The sequence below is a fragment of the Lithobates pipiens genome, unplaced genomic scaffold (assembly GCF_037356315.1).
Source record: "Lithobates pipiens isolate NorthernLeopardFrog02 unplaced genomic scaffold, aLitPip1_a1.2 Scaffold_25, whole genome shotgun sequence".
Taxonomy (NCBI): Eukaryota; Metazoa; Chordata; class Amphibia; order Anura; family Ranidae; genus Lithobates; species Lithobates pipiens.
Genome location: NW_027507787.1, coordinates 97,527,301 through 97,549,540, shown reverse-complemented (window position 1 = coordinate 97,549,540; position 22,240 = coordinate 97,527,301).

The window sequence follows — 22,240 nt, the reverse complement described above, 5'->3', positions numbered from 1 at the left end:
GGGTTCACACTGCTGCGGTGATGAGATCGGATGTGATTCGCACCGCACTGCAGTGCAAATCACATCCGATGTCTTGTGCGATGCAAGTTCAGCCATACAGATAGTATGGCTGAATTTGCATCACATCCAGCCTAAACTCGCACAGGACCCTTTTTTTGGTCCGCAGCAGAATCGGATCGCATGGGTGTTCACACCATGCGATCTGATTCCTGTCTGAGTTTGCAAATCGCACTGCGATATGCGAACTGATTTGGGGGTGTCATTAACTTTTCACTGACACTCCCAGCCGTTCGCATAGGGCAGTGTGAACTGCCGCCGGGAGGCATGCGATGTGGGAACCCACAGCGGATTTGCAGCGTTCCCACATCGCAGCAGTGTGAACCCAGCCTTAGGCTCGATTCACATCTATGCATGTTGCTTTTGAGCGTTTTTGCGGTGCTTGCCGCGTTTTTAGACGCGTTTTTTTATTTTTATTTTTTTATTTTTTTACACTGTGGTTGCTTAGCAACCAGATATATACAGTGAAAAAAATGCAAATCGCGGCAAAAATGCGTTTAAAAAACGGTACTTGCGTTTTTGATGCAGGTCCATTGACTTCTATTACATGCAAAACGCTGCATTTTGCATGAAAAAAAAGTCCCCGACCCTTTCCAAAAATGCAGAGGCACAAAAATGCATTGATGTGAACATGTTCCATAGGAACCCATGTTAAAAAATGTCCTTGCATTGCTGCAAAATGCATCAAAAAACGCGTTAGTTTGAATCAAGCCTAAGGCTGGATTCACACCTATGCATTTTTTGTGCTTTTTGCATTTTGCAGATTTGCACCACAGAACGTGTTCCATAGGAAACCATGTTAAATGGATTGTAGTGCAAATCTGCAAAATGCAAAAAGCACTAAAAATGCATAGGTGTGAATCCAGTCTAAGGCTTGATTCACACTAGCGCGTTTTTTGATGCATTTTGCAGAAATGCAAGGAAATTTTTTAACATGGGTTCCTATGGAACATGTTCACACCAATGCATTTTTGTGCCTCTGCGTCTTTGGAAAGGGTCTGGGGGTTTTTTCATGCAAAATGCAGCGTTTTGCATGTAATAGAAGTCAATGGACCTGCATCAAAAACGCAAGTACCGCTTTTTTACCGCATTATTACCGCGTTATTGCCGCGATTTGCATTTTGCATTTTTTTTTCGTTTTTTTTCACTGTATATATCTGATTGCTAAGCAACTACAGTGTAAACAAAAAACAAAAAAAATGCAAAACGCGCCAAAATCGTGGTAAAAACGCGTTAAAAACGCATGTCCAAAAACGCATCAAGCACCGCAAAAAGCACTGCAAAAACGCTCAAAAACAACATGCATAGATGTGAATCGAGCCTAAGGCTGGGTTCACACTGCTGCGATGCGGGAACGCTGCGAATCCCGCATCGCATGCCTCCCGGCAGCAGTTCACACTGCCCTATGCGAACGGCTGGGAGTGTCAGTGAAAAGTTAATGACACCCCCAGATCAGTTCGCATATCGCAGTGCGATCTGCAAACTCGGATAGGAATCGGATCGCATGATGTGAACACCCATGTGATCCGATTCTGCTGCGGACCAAAAAAAGGGTCCTGTGCGCGTTTTTTGATGCATTTTGCATTTTGCAGAAATGCAAGGAAATTTTTTAATATGGGTTCCTATGAAACATGTTCACACCAATGCATTTTTGTGCCTCTGCGTTTTTGGAAAGGGTTGGGGACTTTTTTTCATGCAAAATGCAGCGTTTTGCATGTAATAGAAGTCAATGGACCTGCATCAAAAACGCAAGTACCGCGTTTTTACCGCGTTTTTGCCGAGATTTTGGCGCGATTTGCGTTTTTTTTTCCCCTTTTTTTTCACTGTGTATATCTGGTTGCTAAGCAACCAAAGTGTAAAAAAAAAAGAAAAAAAATGCGACAAGCACCGCAAAAACCACTGCAATAAAGCTTAAAAGCAACATGCATAGATGTGAATCGAGCCTAAGGCTGGATTCACACCTATGCATTTTAAGTGCTTTTTGCATTTTGCAGATTTGCACTACAGTCCATTTACCATGGTTTCCTATGGAACACGTTCTGTGGTGCAAATCTGCAAAATGCAAAAAGCACTAAAAATGCATAGGTGTGAATCCAGCCTAACTGGGGACTGGTTTAAAGTTCACCTTTTGCAAAAAATAAATGAATAAATAATTGTATATATGTTTGCTTAAAAAAAAATGTGCATTTCTTTTTTTGTTTGTTTTTTCAAGTGAGACTGCAAAGCTATTGGTTTTTACAAGGTTTAATCACTTTTATATCATAAGGTTTAGACGTGCGTCTAAAGCCACTGTTCCTTTGAAGAGTGATCTGTGCTTGGATCACTTTTTAGAGGCGATTGACAGGTGATGGGGAGGCGATGCGACAGCTGTTTTAACCCATATTTTTGCTGAACGTGTGTATTACATGCAGTTGGGAGGGGGGGAGTTTTGAAACGCTTCCCTAAACGTGGGTAGCGTTTGGTGGGCTTTCTGCCCACTGACTGTAATATGTTGGATAGTTTTTGCCTCCGGTGTGCTTTGAAGCATTGCGACCGTAGCATGCAAACACCCCCTTCTGCTACCATTACAACTTAAGTAGGGCCATTGGGGGGAGGGGGGGGTGCTAAAAATGCAGCTCAACTCCTTAGCCTAAACTCCTAAAGCGATTATTTATCATTTACACATCGGTGCACTGAGGACACTGTGTGGTGGTTTTTGAGTACTGCATAGGAATTTTCACAGATTTCTGCACATAAGTGTCCTGAGAGAAATCTGATATTTTCAGAAGAACCTTCGATTCGTTTATGAGAATATTTCTCATTTTGTGGCCCTACAGAATTTTTTTTTTTTGGGGGGGGGGGGGGGGGGGGAGAGACATAGTGAGAAATTGAAATTTTGGTAAAGTTACTTTTATGAATATTTTAAGTTGTGACTGCCACGTCTAAATTGTCATTTAACTTATTATTACAGGCTTTTATATAGCACCATCAATTTTTGCACCACTTTAACCCTTTCATGACTAAGCCTATTTCTGACATTTGGTGTTTACAAGTTAAAATCTGTATTTTTTGCTTTTTTAGCAGAGAATCTAGAGAATAAAATGGCGATTGTTGCAATATTTTATGTCACACGGTATTTGTGCAGCAGTGTTTTAAACACAACTTTTTGGGAAAAGGGACACATTCATGAATTTTTAAAAAACAAAACAGTAAAGTTAGCCCAATTTTTTTTCTATAATATGAAATATGATGTTATGCCGAGTAAATAGATACCAAACATGTCATGCTTTATAATTGCACGCACTCGTGGAATGGCGACAAGCTTTGGTACCTAAAAATCTCCATAGGTGACGCTTTACATTTAAATTTTTTTTTTTTTTACGGTTACCAGGTTAGAGTTACAGAGGAGGTCTAGTGCTAGAATTGTTGCTGTCGCTCTGATGATCGCGACAATACCTCACATGTGTGATTTGAAAACCATTTACATATGCGAGCGCGACGTCCGTATGCAATTTCTTTGCTGCGCAAGCTTGCGGAGACGGGTGCCCTTTAAAAAAAAAAAATCTTATTTATTTTAGTATTAATAAATAGATTTTTTTTTTTTTTATTTGATCACTTTTATTGTCACAAGGAATGTAAACATCCCTTGTGACAGGTGGTGACAGGTACTTTTTATGAAGGGATCGGGGGTCTAAAAGACCATCAGCAGCAGCGGTGTATTCTCACATATATCGACCCATCACATATGGCTAGCCGCTGGAGTGCGCATGCGCGACGCCGCCGTATGCGTTCCAACACTTTTACGACAAAACAGCACACTAAGACCATCAGATAGTGTGACGGAACTGATGTTGAACTGCGCTTGTGCAGTTATTATGTGGCTCCACCCCCAAGACCAGGCTCAAGCCCCACCATCCAAGTGGACATAGAGTTAGATTATAATTATGCCTAGTGAAGCGAGGCCGTGCCCGAAGCGTGGCGAGCCCTGTTGCAAAGTGGTGTCTTACCATCAATAATTATACAGAAGAAGAGCTTGTCTGTAACGTCACTTCCGTGACATTATCTGACGTTTTCACTGCTCCGTATTCTCATAAAAAATTTTGGAATGCATACCGGCAAGTTACGCATGTGCAGTGCAAAATTTCTCAGCGGATCGTCACTTCCATAGCCAAATGTGATGGGTCGCCATATGTGTTGAAACACCGGAGCACTTATCCCATCTATGGCGGCCAGCACTTCTCCGGGGCCACAGATGGCAGCTTCTCCTTTCCCTGCTCACTTCCTTGGCATCATGGGCGGCTTGCCCTGCTCTCTTCTGCAGGCATCACGGCGGCTTCTGTCTCCTCCCTTCTCCTCGGTGACCAATCGGATCGCTTTTCATCTCGGCCATTTGCAAAACGGGTTTAAGACCTGCATCCTGATTGGCCGGGAGGAGAATCAGTGTGAATATAGCAAAAATTCATACAACTGGGTGGGCTCGGAGCGCAGAGCTCTGAGCCCCCAGCTCACCCTTTTTTGAAGCGTACTAGAGCCTCTGTCTCTAATCACGTGCTTAAACCCCATCCCCTGTTGAAATTCATGGATGGGGGGTGGCGCCCATGTGCCCCTAATGGACGGGCCACCACTGCTTTGGAGTGTAGAAGGAAATCCACATAAGCGCAGGAACATGCAGATAGTGTCCTAGACATGATTTGAATGGAGAATCCCAGTGCTGCCAGGCAGAGGTGCTAACCCCTGGCCTGCGTGATCCACACAGATAGGTGCTCTGGCAAATACTGCTGGAAATTTAACTGAAAAGTAACCCCCTGGAGAGTAGTGTTTTTAAAGAAAGCCCAGCCTTAAAAAAGCACATCCTTAAAAACAGTGGAGGCTGGGGAAGTTTTTGGATGGGGGGCGTCAGATCCCGCCCATCATTTTTGGCCCCTCCCGCTTCTCATAAACCATGCCCCTTATATAATCCACCCAATCCGTCCCCTGTATTCCACTTCCTTCCACCCATAGTTTAAAAAATTCTACAGGTCATATCTTTTACGTTATAGAGGAGTTCTAGGGCTAGAATTATTGATCTCAGTCTAACGATCGTGGCAATACCTCACATGTGTGGTTTGACCACCGTTTTCATATGCGGGCGGCCGGGCGCAGTACTCACGTATGCATTCGCCTATGCACGCGAGATCGTCAGGACTAGGTGCTTTAAAAAACATTTTTTTCCTTATTTATTATATTTATTTTTCACAGTTAAAAAAAAATGGTGTCACTTTTATTCCTATTACAAGGAATGTAAACATTCCTTGTAATAGAAAAAAGCATGACAGGTCCTCTTAAATATGAGATCTGGGGTCAAAAAGTCCTCAGATCTCATATTTACACTAAAATACAAAAAAGGTTTATAAAAATGTCTTTGCCAGCAAAATAACTGTGAGTAACAACAAGCAACAGAGCAGACCATTACTTTGCACTTTGCTGAATAAGAATACCGCATGGCATGATGTGATCCTCCTGCAAGAAGCATGAAATTATTTGTTTCTTTTACAAATTGCTTATTGTTCTAATAATAATTCCTGCACAGCACACAGAGAATGGTCTAGTAAAGGCTTAGGCCGGCCGGGGTGCATTTGGCAATTAATTATTATTTGTAAATTAATTATTTCATTTTTTTCCCAGAGACAGCAATTATGCCACTCACCTCACTGTCTAGCAGCTCCGCTCGGGCTGAGGAACGGAGCTGCCGACATCACTTCCTGGTTTCGTGAAGCCGAAAGCTGGAAGTGACCTGCCTATCTTTGAATGACAATGCTCCCGCCTGTAGAATCACAGTGATTTTACGGGCAGAAGCTAGTCGGCTTTCTACAGTGCGCCGCAAGGCGGGTTTTTAACCCGCAAATGAAGCGCCATGGATAAAATCTTGTGATTGCATCGACCTGGCGCTTCTTATAGTGCACTGCGACCCACGCCACAGTACACTATGTTAAAAAAAAATTTAACTTTTTTTTCTTTTTTTCTTTTTTTACACTGAGGGGGGGCGGCGCCCGGGCACCCCCTATGGACGGGCCGCCACTGCTTAAAAACGCCCTGTGCTTTTCTTTAAACCCCCGTGTAGCCATCTTACTCTAGGTAGAGGTGAATGGCCTAATTTAGTTCGGGGGGGGTAAATCTGCCCTTGCTAATTTGTAACATCTTATTTAGCTTTCCCATAACTCATTGTTATTGCTATTCCAGGCTACTGCCAGGAGGTGTCACTGGCACCTTTGGCAATAGACTGGAGAGCAACTGCAGTGGGTTATGTCCTAGATCAGGGGTGCCCAACCAGTGGCCCAGGGGCCACATGTGGCCCGCGGAGCCCTCTGATGTGGCTCGTGACCTCCTGCTCTGTGATGGAATAGAATACTGTTATTAATAGTAAGTTTATTACTAAAATCACAATGTATATATGTGCATATCTGTTCTGTAGTGGTTACTGGGCTGCTTTCAAACTGATCCGCAGGTGCAGAGCAGTGCACCTGGGGGTTACCTGCACTGATCCATAGGCCCCTTTCACACGGTCAAGTCTGACCCAATTGGACCATCCAATTCACCTCTAAGCCACCTCCAATCCGATCCGCAAAAGGAAAAAAAAAAGTATAGTATGCTCTATAAAGTAGAGTGGGCTGCCATACACCTGCTCCGCTCATTGTGGCCCGTGACTGGTTACCAAATCGCTTAGGTGGCCCTCGCTCTTCAAAAGGTTGGGCACCCCTGTCCTAGATGTTTGACTCCATGTTAGTCTATGTGTCCATGCACACATAGGCGTTTACCGAAGATTAGACACAGGGGTGATTAGAGGCAAAAGAAAAAAACACTTGTGTGTTCAAGAGAGGACAAAAGAGGACAGTTTTGGCAGAAAAAAACACCAAAATGCACCTAAATACTACTAGGCATGCTTTAACCACTTGACCACTGGGCACTTTAAACACCCTTAATAACCAGACCAATTTTCAGCTTTCGGTGCTCTCACATTTTGAATGACAATTACTCAGTCATGCAACACTGGACCTATATGAAATTTTTGTCCTTTTTTTCACACAAATGGAGCATTCTTTTGGTGGTATTTAATCACCGTTCGTTTTTTTATTTTTTGTGCTATAAAAGGAAAAATACAGAAAATTCTGTAAAAAAATGAATTTTTCTTTGTTTCTGTTATTAAATTTAGCAGATTAGTAATTTTTTTCTTCATAAATGTTGGCCAAAATTTATACTACTACATATCTTTGGTAAAAATAAGTAAAAATTGGTGGATATTATTTGGTCTTTGTGAAAGTTATAGAGTCCACAAGCTATGGTGCCAATATCTGAAAATTGATCACACCTGAAGTACTGACGGCCTATTTCAATTCTTGAGACCCTAACATGCCAGAAAAGTACAAATACCCCCCAAATTACCCATTTTTGGAAAGAAGACATTCCAAGGTATTTAGCAAGAGGCATGATGAGTTTTTTGAAGTTGTCATTTTTTCCCACAATTCTTTGCAAAATCAAGATTTTTTTAACTTTTTTTTTTCACAAAATTGTCATATTATCAGTTTATTTCTCACACACAGCATATGCATACCACAAATTACACACCAAAACACATTCTGCTATTACTCCAGAGTACGGCGATACCACATGTGTGAGACTTTTACACAGTGTGGCCACATACAGAGGCCCAACATGCAGGGAGCGCCATCAGGCGTTCTGGAGCACCCAGGACAATTCTGACATTTCTCTCCTACATGTAAAAATCATCATTTATTTGCTAGAAAATTACATAGAACCCCAAAACATTATATATGTTTTTTTAGCAAACACCCTGGAGAATACAATGGTGGTATCTCGCACGGTATTTGCACAGCAATTTTTGAATGCTTTTTTTTTGGGAAAAAAAATGTTTTGTGTTTAAAAAAAAACAGTAAAGTTAGCCCAATGTTTGCATAATGTGAAAGATGAAGTTACGCTGAGTAAATAGATACCTAACCTGTCACTCTTCAAAATTGCACACGCTCGTGGAATGGCGCCAAACGTCGCTACTTAAAAATCCCCAAAGGTGACGATTTAATTTTTTTTTACTGGTTATATGTTTTGAGTTACAGAGGAGGTCTAGGGCTAGAATTATTGCTCTCGCTCTAACGTTCGCAGCGATACCTCACATGTGTGGTTTGAACACCGTTTTCATATGTGGGCGGGACTTACGTATGCGTTCGCTTCTGCATGCGAGCACATGGGGACAGGGGCGCTTTAAAAAAAATAAAATGTTTATTGTTCATTTTACTTTATTTATTTTAGTTTGACATTTTTTGATCACTTTTATTCCTATTACAAGGAATGTAAACATCCCTTGTCATAGGAATATGGCATGACAGGTCCTCTTTACAGTGAGATGTGGGGTCAATAAGACCCCTCATCTCACCTCTAGGCTGGGAAGCCTGAAAAAAAAAAAAAGATTCTGCCTTTGATCGTATTGGTGAGTCGGTAGAAGCACCGGAGGGCGGCGGGAGGGGGGGGGGGGATGTCTATGGCTGGGTATTGCAGGGTATCACCGACTATGGCTGGGTATGGCTGGGTATCTCCGAGTATGGCTGGGTATCTCAGAGTATGGCGTTGCAGAGTATTGCGTTGCAGAGCATTACAGGGTATTGGCAGGTGTTGCAGAGCATTGCAGAGTGTTGCAGGGTATTGGCGGTTGTTGCAGAGCATTGCAGAGTGTTGCAGGGTATTGGCGGGTGTTGCAGAGCATTGCAGAGTGTTGCAGGGTATTGGCGGGTGTTGCAGAGCATTGCAGAGTATTGCAGAGTGTTGCAGGGTATTGTCGGGTGTTGCAGAGCATTGCAGGGTATTGGCGGGTGTTGCAGAGCATTGCAGAGTGTTGCAGGGTATTGGCGGGTGTTGCAGAGCATTGCAGAGTGTTTCAGGGTATTGCAGAGTGTTGCAGGGTATTGCAGAGTGTTGCAGAGCATTGCAGAGCATTGCAGAGTGTTGCAGGGTATTGGCGGGTGTTGCAGAGCATTGCAGAGTGTTGCAGGGTATTGGCGGGTGTTGCAGGGTATTGCAGAGTGTTGCAGGCTATTGCAGAGTGTTGCAGGGTATTGCAGAGTGTTGCAGGGTATTGGCGGGTGTTGCAGAGCATTGCAGAGTGTTGGAGGGTATTGGCGGGTGTTGCAGAGCATTGCAGAGTGTTGCAGGGTATTGCAGAGTGTTGCAGGGTATTGCAGAGTATTTGTGGGTATTGCAGAGTATTGCAGAGTATTGGCAGGGAATTGAGGGGTTAATTTTTGAGGGCAGATGCAGCCCACAGCGCTGCTGACACCGATCTCTTCCCCCTCCGCTGTACCGATCGGTACAGAGAGGAACCGGTGTCATAACATGACGCCAGTTTGTTTACAAGTGATCACTCCATCATTTGATGGAGCGATCACGTGGTAAACGGCCACGATAAGTGGCCGTTTACCGTGATGCGCTGGGTCCTGTGGACCCGGCGGTCACGGATGCTCTTGAGTGCACGCCCCAGGGGGCGCGCGAGAGCGGAATTCTGGGAGGACGTCATATGACGTCCTCCCTGAGTTAGAACAACCTCCCTGTAGCCGTCATTCGGCTATGGGCCGGTTGTTAAGTGGTTAAGAAGGAGTGGGCACCCTCCAGGCAAACCTGCCTGAACCACTTCAGCCCTGGAAGGATTTACCCCCTTCCTGACAGGCCATTTCATTGCGATACGCCACTGCGTCGTTTTAACTGACATTGGCGCCGTCGTGCGACGTTGTACCCAAACAAAATTATCCATTTTTCCCCACAAATAGAGCTTTCTTTTGGTGGTATTTGATCACCTCTGCGGTTTTTATTTTTTGTGCTATAAACAAAAAAAGACCGACAATTTTTAAAAAATAACAATATTTTTTATTTTCCTCCTCCACAGCGCAACCCTGTCCTGAGCATCAGCGGGCGCAGCATCCCTGGCGCCTCCCAGAGCGTGCACTCCTTCTCCAACCTCCTCTTTGCTCCCAGTTGAGACATCAATGGGAAAACAGGCTGACCAAGGGAATGAGCAGGGGATAGGTGCATCATACACACCTCCAGACAGGGAGGCACAGGAGGGGCTGCAGGCAGGACTAGGGGGTCTCCCACCTTCCTCTTTCTCTCTCCCACCCCCCTCTCTCTCTCTCCCCGCCCCCTCTCTCATCCCCTCCCTCACTCACCCTCCCTCCCACCCCACTTTCTCTCTTCCACCCCCCCTCTCTCCCACCCCCCCCTCGCCCACCTACTCTCTCTCATCCCCCTCTCTCTCTCACCCTCATTCACCTACCCCTCTCTGCCCCTCCCTCTCTCTTTCTCCCCCCTCTCTCTCTCTCTCCCCCACCCCCTCTCTCACCGCCCTCTCTCTCCTACCCCGACTCTCCCCCCCCACCCCCTCTCTCGCACCCTCACTCACATACCCCCCCCCTCTCTCTTTCTCACCCATTCCCTCTCTCTATTATCCCTCCTCTCTCTCCCACCCCTCTCCTTCTAACCCTCTCTTTCTCTCTCTCTCACCCTCCCGAAATTTCTCCCCAAATTCAAGACATGGCTGGGTGTAGCAAAATGTCTGCTGCCGCCCTCTAACTGAAGGTGTTCTGTCAGATTAGCAAACCTGCTAGCTAGGGATGAGCTTCGTGTTCGAGTCGAACGTACGTTCGACTCGAACATTGGCTGTTCGGGCGTTCGGCGAATTCCGAACGTTTGGGCCGTTCGCATCAAAATTCGAGTGACGCGCGCGCGGACCACAATGCACTGCGGTGGCGCAGTGCATTGCTGCCCCATGATTGGCCAAGCATGCACTGTGACCCCGCATGCTTGGCCAATCGCAGCGCCGGCAGCGAGGAGAGCCATGATTGGCCACAGGCATCCTGCCTGTGGCCAATCATAGCTCAGGCTGTGTAGTGCACGCCCCACACTATATAAGGCCGCCTTTGAGGCGGCCTCGTGTAGTGTGTTACTTAGCATCTGAAGCAGTGGGTGTTCTGTGTACCTTCAACACAGTACACACCAATCGTTTTTGGCTGATTTCCTATCTTGCTGTTGTGTAGTGGTTGTTGTCTGTGCCCTGACTGCAGTATACACCACTATATTCACCTCACCTATATAGCTAGTGATCTAGCTTTAACCACTTAACAACTGCCCATTGCCGATTAACGGCTTCAGGGCGGTTGTTTAACTCTGAGAGGCCGTTAATTAACGGCCTCCCAGAATTCTGCTCTCGCGTGCCCCGAGGTGTGCGCACTCGAGAGCATCCGTGACCGCCGGGTCGCATCACGGATCACGGTAAACGGCCGCTCATAGCGGCCGTTTACCACGTGATTGCTCCGTCAAATGACGGAGTGATCACTTGGAAACAAACCGGCGTCATGTTATGATGCCTGTTCCTCCCTCCCCTCTCTGTACCGATCGGTACAGCGGAGGGGAAAGAGATCGGTGTCAGCAGCGATGTGGGCTGCATCTGCAGTGCCCACATCGCTGCTCACCGAATTTAACCCCTCAATTCCCTGCCAATACTCTGCAATACCAGTGCATACTCTGCAGTACCCTGCCATTACTCTGCAGTACCCCGCCATTACTCTGCAGTGCAGTACCCCGCCATTACTCTGCAGTGCAGTACCCTGCCATTACTCTGCAGTGCAGTACCCTGCCATTACTCTGCAGTACCCCCCATTACTCTGCAGTAACCCCCATTACTCTGCAGTTCCCCCCAATACTCTGCAGTACCCGCCATTACTCTGCAGTACCCGCCATTACTCTGCAGTACCCCCAATACTCTGCAGTACCCTGCCATTACTCTGTAGTACCCCCCCAATACTCTGCAGTACCCTGCTATTACTCTGTAGTACCCCGCCAATACCCCGCCAATACTCTGTAATACCCTGCCATAAATTGCCATACCCAGCCATACTCAGAGATACCCAGCCATACTCGGTGATACCCTGAAATACCCAGCCATAGACGCCCCTCACCGCCCTCCGGTGCTTCTACCAACTCGCCAGTACGATCAAAGCCAGAATCTTTTTTTTATTTTTTATTTCAGGCTTCCCAGCCTAGAGGTGAGATGTGGGGTCATATTGACCCCCCAGATTTCACTGTAAAGAGGACCTGTCACCCCATATTCCTATTACAAGGGATGTTTACATTTCTTGTAATAGGAATAAAAGTGATCAAAAATATATTTTTGGGGAAAAAAATGTCAAACTAAAATAAATAAAGTAAAATGAACAATAAAAAAATAAAATAAAAATTAAAGCGCCCATGTCCCCATGTGCTCGCATGTGCCACACATGTGAGGTATCGCCGAGAATGTTAGAGCGAGAGCAATAATTCTAGTCCTAGACCTCCTCTGCAACTCAAAACATGTAACCAGTAAAAAAAAAATTAAAGCGTCGCCTATGGGGATTTTTTAAGTAGCGACGTTTGGCGCCATTCCACGGGCATGTGCAATTTTGAAGAGTGACATGTTTGATATCTATTTACTCAGCATAACTTCATCTTTCACTTTATGCAAACATTGGGCTAACAAGTGGTTAATAATAGAGCTTGCAGTCAGTAGTGTTAGGAGATAGTGCGTGCTGTCTGCGTGCTCTGTACCCAGTACATACCGCTATAATATAGGGCAGGCCCCTACTTTCAAACATCCAACTTACAAACATCTCCTACTTGCAAACGCAAGGAGACAGCAGCAAGTGAGATGAAAAAAGATGGACGACAAAACAAATTATACAGGGGTGATAACCCTTCCCTATGTTTTCCAAAAAGCTTAAAGATAGTTTTTTTGACTGGAGCTACACTTTAAAAATGTACCGGTTGAAAATGACAAACAGATTCAACTTAACACAACAAACCTACACAGTCCCTGTCTTGTTTGCACCGCCTGTATACTGCTGTTCTGAGTATATAGGGCCTGGGGGCCACACGCATTTCCTTTTTTTAATATGGGTACGGGGTTCCCCTTAATATGCGTACAAGACCCAAATAGGCTGGTAATGGGCAGGGAGGGCTACCCATGCCATGTTTCTCAATGATTTTCAACCATATTGCAGGAACCAGATATAACATTAAAACCGCAAGCAGTTTTAAATGGTGTTATTTCCGTTTAATGTCATTTTGTGCAGGGACTGTTCTAAACACGGGAAACACGTGGCACTTCACAGGCATACTACAGACACCCCCCAGGCACCATATTTAAAGGAATATTTCACTTTTTTTTTTTCACTTTAATCGTCATTAAAATCAGTGCTCCCGCCAAAACGGCAGTTTTTAAAACTTTTTTTTGCAGTGACCCATGTCCCCTGAGGCAGGAGGCAGGTCCCCAAACCCTTTTTAGGACACTATCTTGCATATTAGCCGTTAAAATTAGCACTTTCCAATTCGAACGTTCGAGTCCCATAGACTTCAATGGGGTTCTAACGTTCGTACCGAACGCGGGGGTCGTTCGCAAGTTCTGGTGCGAACCGAACCGGGGGGTGTTCGGCTCATCCCTACTGCTAGCAGTGAAACGTAAGTGCAGTAAGTATTTTTGGTAAGTCAGCAGACAGAACTTCACTTCTGTTCACTGATCTGATGGGTCTGACAGAACACCTGTGATGTGGCATCAGCTGTTGCAGAAAACCACACGCACTGCACATGCATAGGGTGTCATCTGCGCATGGGCAGTGTGTCATCGCTGACGTCAGGACACTGCATGTCAAATTTGACGGCCATCTTGCCACACACCGCACTCGGCTGTACTGAGCCTGCAGTCAGAAGGCGGCAGCGGACATCTTTTTACACCAACCCAAGTCTTGCATTTCACACTTATTTTAAACCCAGCATACATAGTGCTAAACAGTATTTAGAAGTATGTGACGTTGTTTTGATGTTGAATTTTAAAAGCAGCAGAAATCATGCAGATCTGACAGGTTTGCTAATCTGACAGAACACCGCTGCTTTTAAAATTCAACATGAAAAGAGAGTGTTGGATTTGAAATTACAGTATTTCATTATATAAGCTCAGTTTAGTGCTAAAAGATAGGTGTAAAAAGATGTCTGCTGCTGCCTTTTGACTGCAGGCTTAATACGGCCAAGTGCGGGGTGTACCAAGATGTCCGTAGGTTGATGAATTTGACATGCAGTGTCCTGACGTGAGCGATGACACACTGCGCATGCGCATGTAGCACCCTGAAGTTTAGGCAGGGTTACTAATACATTTTGTTGCCAGGCGATAGTTGCCTTGGCCAATTGTTAGGAGATCAATTTCCCCCTAATTCTGCATTTGATGAACTTCTCTCTTCTGTCACTAGCTGGCCGGGTAGCTGGTGACATTGGGTAAGACAAAGGCATTGCAAGGACAGATTATGAATGAATGGGGTGTCTCAGCCAATGGGCAAGAATTTTCTTGGGTCCCTTGGCCTGCTGGGAGAGCATATTTATTTGGGTGGAGTCAGGTGATCGGGGTTCTGTGTCACCTGGACGACTGTCTGGGTGGACGTGTGTTATGTTGCCCCGGGGCTGCTAGGCTGTAAGCCCTAGGCCTATCCCAGGGACATCTGGCTGCTAGGCTGTCTCAGGGCCTATCCAGAAGCAGGAGAGCAGGGTAGGGTTGGGACTGCTGGCTTGTAGTCCAACCGGAAGTGACGGTTCCACCAGCCAGGGAACCAGTCGTAGCCGGAGTTAGAGGGAAAACTGTTGCCACTACAGGATCATCCATCTTTTTACTGGAGACCACTGTGAGTAAGCTAAAGTCAGTACCAGAGCAGACTTCTCACCAGCTGGAGACGGTGAAGAAGTGGCAAAACTTCAGCAAGTGCCAATTCAGGGACCCAGCGGGACAGCAAAAGTGACGCTTGTGGAGCATCAGTGAGTGCCAAGCCAGGGACCTAAGATGTCAGCAGGGGTAACGCTCATGGGCGTCCGCAACAGGGGGCAAGGGGGTTCAAGTGCCCCCCCCTGGAATCCCCAAGGTGTTGCCGCCACCATGCTGCATTTTTTTTTCTGAGTCCGCTGGCAGCTGCATCCTCCGCTCTCTCCTCTGAATCACAGCGCTGGATGGCTCTGTGTTCGGCGGCCGCTCTGTAACACAGTCCCGCCCCCCCCCCCAGACCTGCTCGTGTGATAGTAGATAGAATCACGTTCTGCCTATCACATGAGCTGGTCTGGGGGGGGGGGGGCTGGACTGTGTTACAGAACGGCCACCGAACACAGAGCCATCCAGCGCTGTGATTCAGAGGAGTAGATGCCCGTCCGTGCCACAGTGCCTGGATAGGAGGATCGAGGGGAGGGGGGGACTGCAGTGCTCTCCTCCACCAACGCACTCTCCTGCCCCCCCAGTGCTCTCCTCCACCACCGCACTCTCCTGCCCCCCCCCCAGTGCTCTCCTCCACCACCGCACTCTCCTGCCCCCCCAGTGCTCCCTCCACCACCACACTCTCCTGCCCCCCCCCCCCAGTGCTCTCCTCCACCACCACACTCTCCTGCCCCCCGTGCTCTCCTCCACCACCACACTCTCCTGCCCCCCCCCCAGTGCTCTCTTCCACCACCGCACTCTCCTGCCCCCCCGTGCTCTCCTCCACCACCACACTCTCCTGCCCCCCCCAGTGCTCCCTCCACCACCACACTCTCCTGCCCCCCTCCCCCAGTGCTCTCCTCTACCACCACACTCTCCTGCCCCCCCCAGTGCTCTCCTCCACCACCACACTCTCCTGCCCCCCCCCAGTGCTCTCCTCCACCACCACACTCTCCTGCCCCCCCCAGTGCTCTCCTCCACCACCACACTCTCCTGCCCCCCCCAGTGCTCTCCTCCACCACCACACTCTCCTGCCCCCCCCCGTGCTCTCCTCCACCACCACACTCTCCTGCCCCCCCCCCAGTGCTCTCCTCTACCACCACACTCTCCTGTCCCCCCCCCCCCCTGTGCTCTCCTCCACCACCACACTCTCCTGCCCCCCCCAGTGCTCTCCTCCACCACCACACTCTCCTGCCCCCCCACTGCTCTCCTCCACCACCACACTCTCCTGCCCCCCCCATGCTCTCCTCCACCACCACACTCTTCTGCCCCCCCCAGTGCTCTCCTCCACCACCACACTCTCCTGCCCCCCCAGTGCTCCCTCCACCACCACACTCTCCTGCCCCCCCCAGTGCTCTCCTCCACCACTGCACTCTCCTGCCCCCCCAGTGCTCTCCTCCACCACCGCACTCTCCTGCCCCCCCCAGTGCTCTCCTCCACCACCGCACTCTCCTGCCCCCCCAGTGCTCCCTCCACCACCACACTCTCCTGCCCCCCCCCCAGTGCTCTCCTCCACTACCGCACTCTCTTGCCCCCCCCCAGTGCTCCCTCCACCACCACACTCTCCTGCCCCTCCCCAGTGCTCTCCTCCACCACCGCACTCTCCTGCCCCCCCAGTGCTCCCTCCACCACCACACTCTCCTGCCCCCCCAGTGCTCTCCTCCACCACCACACTCTCCTGCCCCCCCCCCAGTGCTCCCTCCACCACCACACTCTCCTGCCCCCCTCCCCCAGTGCTCTCCTCCACCACCACACTCTCCTGCCCCCCCAGTGTTCTCCTCCACCACTACATTCTCCTGCCCCCCACCCCAGTGCTCCCTCCACCACCAAACTCTCCTGCCCCCCCCAGTGCTCTCCTCCACCACCACACTCTCCTGCCAGTGCTCTCCTCCACCACCACACTCTCCTGCCCCCCCCCCCAGTGCTCCCTCCACCACCACACTCTCCTGCCCCCCCCCCAAGTGCTCTCCTCCACCACCACACTCTCCTGCCCCCCCCCAGTGCTCTCCTCCACCACCACACTCTCCTGCCCCCCCCCCAGTGCTCTCCTCCACCACCGCACTCTCCTGCCCCCTCCCCCAGTGCTCCCTCCACCACCACACTCTCCTTCCCCCCTTCCCCCTGTGCTCTCCTCCACCACCACACTCTCCTGCCCCCCCACTGCTCTCCTCCACCACCACACTCTCCTGCCCCCCCCCCCAGTGCTCCCTCCACCACCACACTCTCCTGCCCCCCTCCCTCAGTGCTCTCCTCCACCACCACACTCTCCTGCCCCCCCCCAGTGCTCTCCTCCACCACCACACTCTCCTGCCCCCCCCCAGTGCTCTCCTCCACCACCACACTCTCCTGCCCCCCCCCGTGCTCTCCTCCACCACCACACTCTCCTGCCCCCCCCAGTGCTCTCCTCCACCACCACACTCTCCTGCCCCCCCCAGTGCTCCCTCCACCACCACACTCTCCTGCCCCCCTCCCCCAGTGCTCTCCTCCACCACCACACTCTCCTGACCCCCTCCCCCAGTGCTCTCCTCCACCACCACACTCTCCTGCCTCCCCACAGTGCTCTCCTCCACCACCACACTCTCCTGCCCCCCCGTGCTCTCCTCCACCACCACACTCTCCTGCCCCCCCCCCCCCCGTGCTCCCTCCATCACCACACTCTCCTGCCCCCCCAGTGCTCTCCTCCACCACCACACTCTCCTGCCCCCCTCCCCCAGTGCTCTCCTCCACCACCACACTCTCCTGCCCCCCTCCCCTAGTGCTCTCCTCCACCACCACACTCTCCTGCCCCTCCCCAGTGCTCCCTCCACCACCACACTCTCCTGCCCCCCCCCCAGTGCTCTCCTCCACCACCACACTCTCCTGCCCCCCCGTGCTCTCCTCCACCACCACACTCTACTGCCCCCCAGTGCTCTCCTCCACCACCACACTCTCCTGCCCCCCCCCCCACTGCTCTCCTCCCCCACCACACTCTCCTGCCCCCCCCCCCCCAGTGCTCTCCTCCACCAACGCACTCTCCTGCCCCCTCAGTGCTCTCCTCCACCACCATACTCTCCTGCCCCCCCCCCCCAGTGCTCTCCTCCACCACCACACTCTCCTGCCCCCCCCCCAGTGCTCTCCTCAACCACCACACTCTCCTGCCCCCCCCCCAGTGCTCTCCTCCACCACCACACTCTCCTGCCCCCCCGTGCTCTCCTCCACCACTGTACTCTCCTCCACCACCACACTCTCCTGCCCCTCCAGTGCTCTCTTCCACCACCACACTCTCTTGCCCCCCCCCCCCGTGCTCTCTTCCACCACCGCACTCTCCTGCCCCCCCCCCATGCTCTCCTCCACCACCGCACTCTCCTGCCCCCCCAGTGCTCTCCTCCACCACTGCACTCTCCTGCCCCCCCTGTGCTCTCCTCCACCACCATGCTCTCCTCCACCACCGCACTCTCCTGCCCCCCCAGTGCTCTCCTCCACCACCACACTCTCCTGCCCCCCTCCAGTGCTCTCCTCCACCACCACACTCTCCTGCCCCCCCCCCCCACAGTGCTCTCCTCCACCACCACACTCTCCTGCCCCCCTCCCAGTTTTCTCCTCCCCTGTTGTTGCTGCTCTCCAGCTCTCCCCATCCTCTCTAGCCACCATCCCAGTGCTCTCCCCCCCCCCCAGTGCTCCCCCCCCTGTTCCTCCCCGGTGTTCTCCCTCCCAGTTCTCTCACCCCCTGTTCGCCCCAGTGCTCTCCACTCCGTCCAGTGCTCCCCCCTGTTCTCCCCCCCACAGTGCTCTCCACTCCCCCCAGTCCTCTCCCCTCTGTGTTCTCCCCCCGTTCTCCTCCCCAGTGCTCTCCCCCCAGTGCTCTCCCCCTGTTCTTTCCCCCCAGTGCTCTCCACTCCCTCCAGTGCTCTCCCCCCCCCAGTGCTCTCCCCGTTCTTTCTCCCCCCAGTGCTCTCCTCCCCCCCCCCCCCAGTGCTCTCTCTCCCCCTGTTCTCCCCCCCAGTGCTCTCCCCTCAGTGCTCTCCACTCCCCCCAGTGTTCTCCCCCCTGTTCTTTCTCCCCCCCCAGTGCTCTTCAGCTCTCCCCATCACTCTCCAGCCCCCACCCCGTGCTCTCCAGCCCCCCATTCTCCCCACCCCTGCTCTTTCTGCCCCTCTGGTGCTCTCCAGCCCCCCCCCCCCAGTGCTCTCTACCCTCCGTGCTCTCCACCCCTGTTCTTTTTGGCTCCCCCCCAGCACTCTCCACTCTCCACCCCTGTACTCTCCACTCCCCCTGCATTTTGCCCCCACCCATGTGCTCTCCACCCCCCATAGTGCTCTCCAGTCCCCCATGCTTTCCACCCCTGTTCTTTCTGGCCCCCACTGGTGCTCTCAAGCTCCCCCCCTTTGCTCTCCACTCCCCCCTGCTCTTTGTACCCCCCCCAGTACTCTCCATCCCCTGTGCTCTCCACCCATGTTTTTCTGCCCCCCACTGTGCTCTTCACAACCCCACACTCTTAGCCCCCCCAGTGCTCTCCAACACCCCACACTCTTAGCCCCCCCAGTGCTCTCAGCCTACCGTGCTCTATACCCGTTCTTGTTGCCCCCCCCCCCGTGCTCTCGAGTTCCCCCCCAGCGCTCTACGCTCTCCACCCATGTGTTCTCCAACCCTGCCAGTACTCTTTGCTCCCCCTTCTCTCCAACTCCCACTCAGTGCTCTCCACTTCCCCAGGACCAGAGGGCAGGCTGACTGGGGCCGGAAAAAATGAGGACGGCTGAAGGTGCAGGTGGCCAGGGACCACTCCATCTCACAGCAGACAGATCCTCTGGAAGGAGCACCGTCCCCATCCAAAACGAGAACATACACTGCCTGCTGCTGGCCGTCATGGATATTCTGCTGGCATGCAAGGTACTGTACCGAGCATCAACAACACACCTTCCCAAAGACAGGGACTGCAGACTGGGACATGGGGCACAGGAGGGGCTGCAATGATGGGCACAGTAAAGCTGCATTTGATGGACACAGTGAGGCTGCATTTGATGGGCACAGTGAGGCTGCATTTGATGGGCACAGTGAGGCTGCATTTGGTGGGCACAGTGAGGCTGCATTGGTGGGCACAGTGAGGCTGAATTTGATGGACACTGGTGAGGCTGCATTGAGCTCTTCCATCAAGTCTGCAGTCTCTGACCATCTCCTGTAGCATGTCTGCAGTCTCTGAGGGAGTCTGGAGAGGAGTCAAGAGTGGGAGCACCGCCGGGATGGGGTTCATGGGAGAAGTCAGACTTGTGTGGACTGTGGACAGGAGACTATAGGATAAACCCTCCAAGCTGGAGCCGACTGACTGAGCCCTGCACAGTGCACCTGAGAGGAGGCCAGTGAAAGCACCGTCAGGCCAGTCGGGGGTCACTGATGTAAGGGGGAATGAATATGATAATGCAAGGGGCACTGATATAAAGGGTTTCCTCCTTATATTAGTAACCCACCCCCTTTACCTTAGAGTATTCTTTCTGCAGAAGGTGCCCCCCCCACATTCTGAGTGTCTGGGGTCCGCCTTGATGATTAATCACTTACCACTATTAACTGGAATTTGAATATATATATATATATATATATATATATATAAAGCCCTATGTGATTTCATATCTATATCTAATACTCTCTTCATCAAATGTGCTTTAAAATGTATGGTTTTCCCTTTCATGAACAAGAAAATAATGACGTTATGCTGTTGGGCTGGTATAATAATGCTGTGAGGCTGGTATGAAATGTTTTCCAGGGCTGGTTTTTGAAAGCATGGGCGTTCGCAAGGTTACTCAGGTGGCTGCGTACCATGCCCATATAGCCTAGAGAATGTACATCTTTTTACATTGCAATACATCTGTTGTTGCCATATTTTTATCTTGATGAAAACAGCCTATACAGTGACAGTATGAGATCAAAATATGGCCACAACAGATGTATTGCAATGTAAAAAGATGTACATTCTCTAGGCTATATGGGCATGGAACACAGCCGCCAGAGTAACTTCCAATACAAAGTGAAGATGAATTATCTGTTATATAACACATATGTATTACCAGTGGAAAGATTTTCATGAGATTGTTGAAAAGGGACGGAGCATGAGTGGCCTTAAAATGATGCCCCCCCTTGGAAAAAGTTTTGCGGACGCCCATGGTAACGCTTAAAAAATATCTGTGAGTGCCAAGCCAGGGACCCAGCAAGGAAGCGGGGTGGTGCTTGAGGAAGATACTGAGTGCTAAAGTGGAAGAGCTCAAGGAGATCCAGAGGCTAGTGGATCTGAATTCTAGTGAAAGAGAGACTGGGAGCTCGTTGAGTGAAGACCCACAGTAAGTGAGTGTGGGGTAAGGAGAAATGTTCGTATTGCAAATAGTTGAATACAATTGCTTTTAATAATAGCTACAATGGTGTGGTGTTTGGCTGGAAGGCAATGTACAGCTACCTCAATCTCTTCCTCCCCCTCTCCCTTTCCTTTTCCCCCTTCTCTTCATTTCCCTTTTCCCCTTCTTTTTCCTTTCTCTCCTTCCCCTTGCTCTTCTTTTTTTCTTTCTTTTTTTCCTCTCCTTTTTTCTTTTTCCCTTTTTTTAAATGTATTGTTATATTAGAAAAGACTAGCCTACTTACTCTATGCCTTTGCATGGAGATGCCACTGTTACCCTGTTTTAATGCTTGTACTCTGAGACTTTTGTTCTGGACCCTTGGTCCCCTGTTAAAAAAAAATAATACATATAGACATATGCTTATAATACAGTATGTGCATAAAATACAGTATTTATATTGCAGGTTCTGCAAAGTAATGTCAATAACGACCTCTTTCCTCTGCAAAGTCAACCTTGTGACAGTAATGGAAGCCGACCATATGCATCTGGAAAGGCTGCCATGGCTGACCTCCTTCTGAAAATGCTAGTTTTCTGACTGTTTCTAGCATTGAAATTTGAGTTACTTACCTGAAACAAGCATGCAGTCAACATGAGATCAACATCCTCATAGTGTGCCCAGATTCAGTCGTTCATGTGAGTCAAGTGAGAAGCAATAATGGGTTCTTGTGCTAATGATAATGGGTATAATCATGCATCATGCGGTTACTGCCCTGTTAGTGTACCCAACATAAGAGAGAAGGAGCAGTGGACATGCACACATTGGGGGTAAAGGTAAAGGCTAGAGGCCTGGAAAAGTTGGGACAATTTGGGACAATGGGGAATGGTTATGTAAAGTTAACAAATATATTTTTGATACATTATGCCATATTTTTGGACTTTTTAACTCCATGTTTTTGGTCTGTAACTCTGCTAAAGTGCCATTTGTTTTGTACATCATTAAAATGTGCAGTAAAAGGCATCAAATCAATAGATATCTCAGTGTTCAATAAAAGCAGTCAGCATATGAAGTAACTTAGCCTGGGTAACAATCTTGCAGCAGCCAGGACTGTGAGTCATG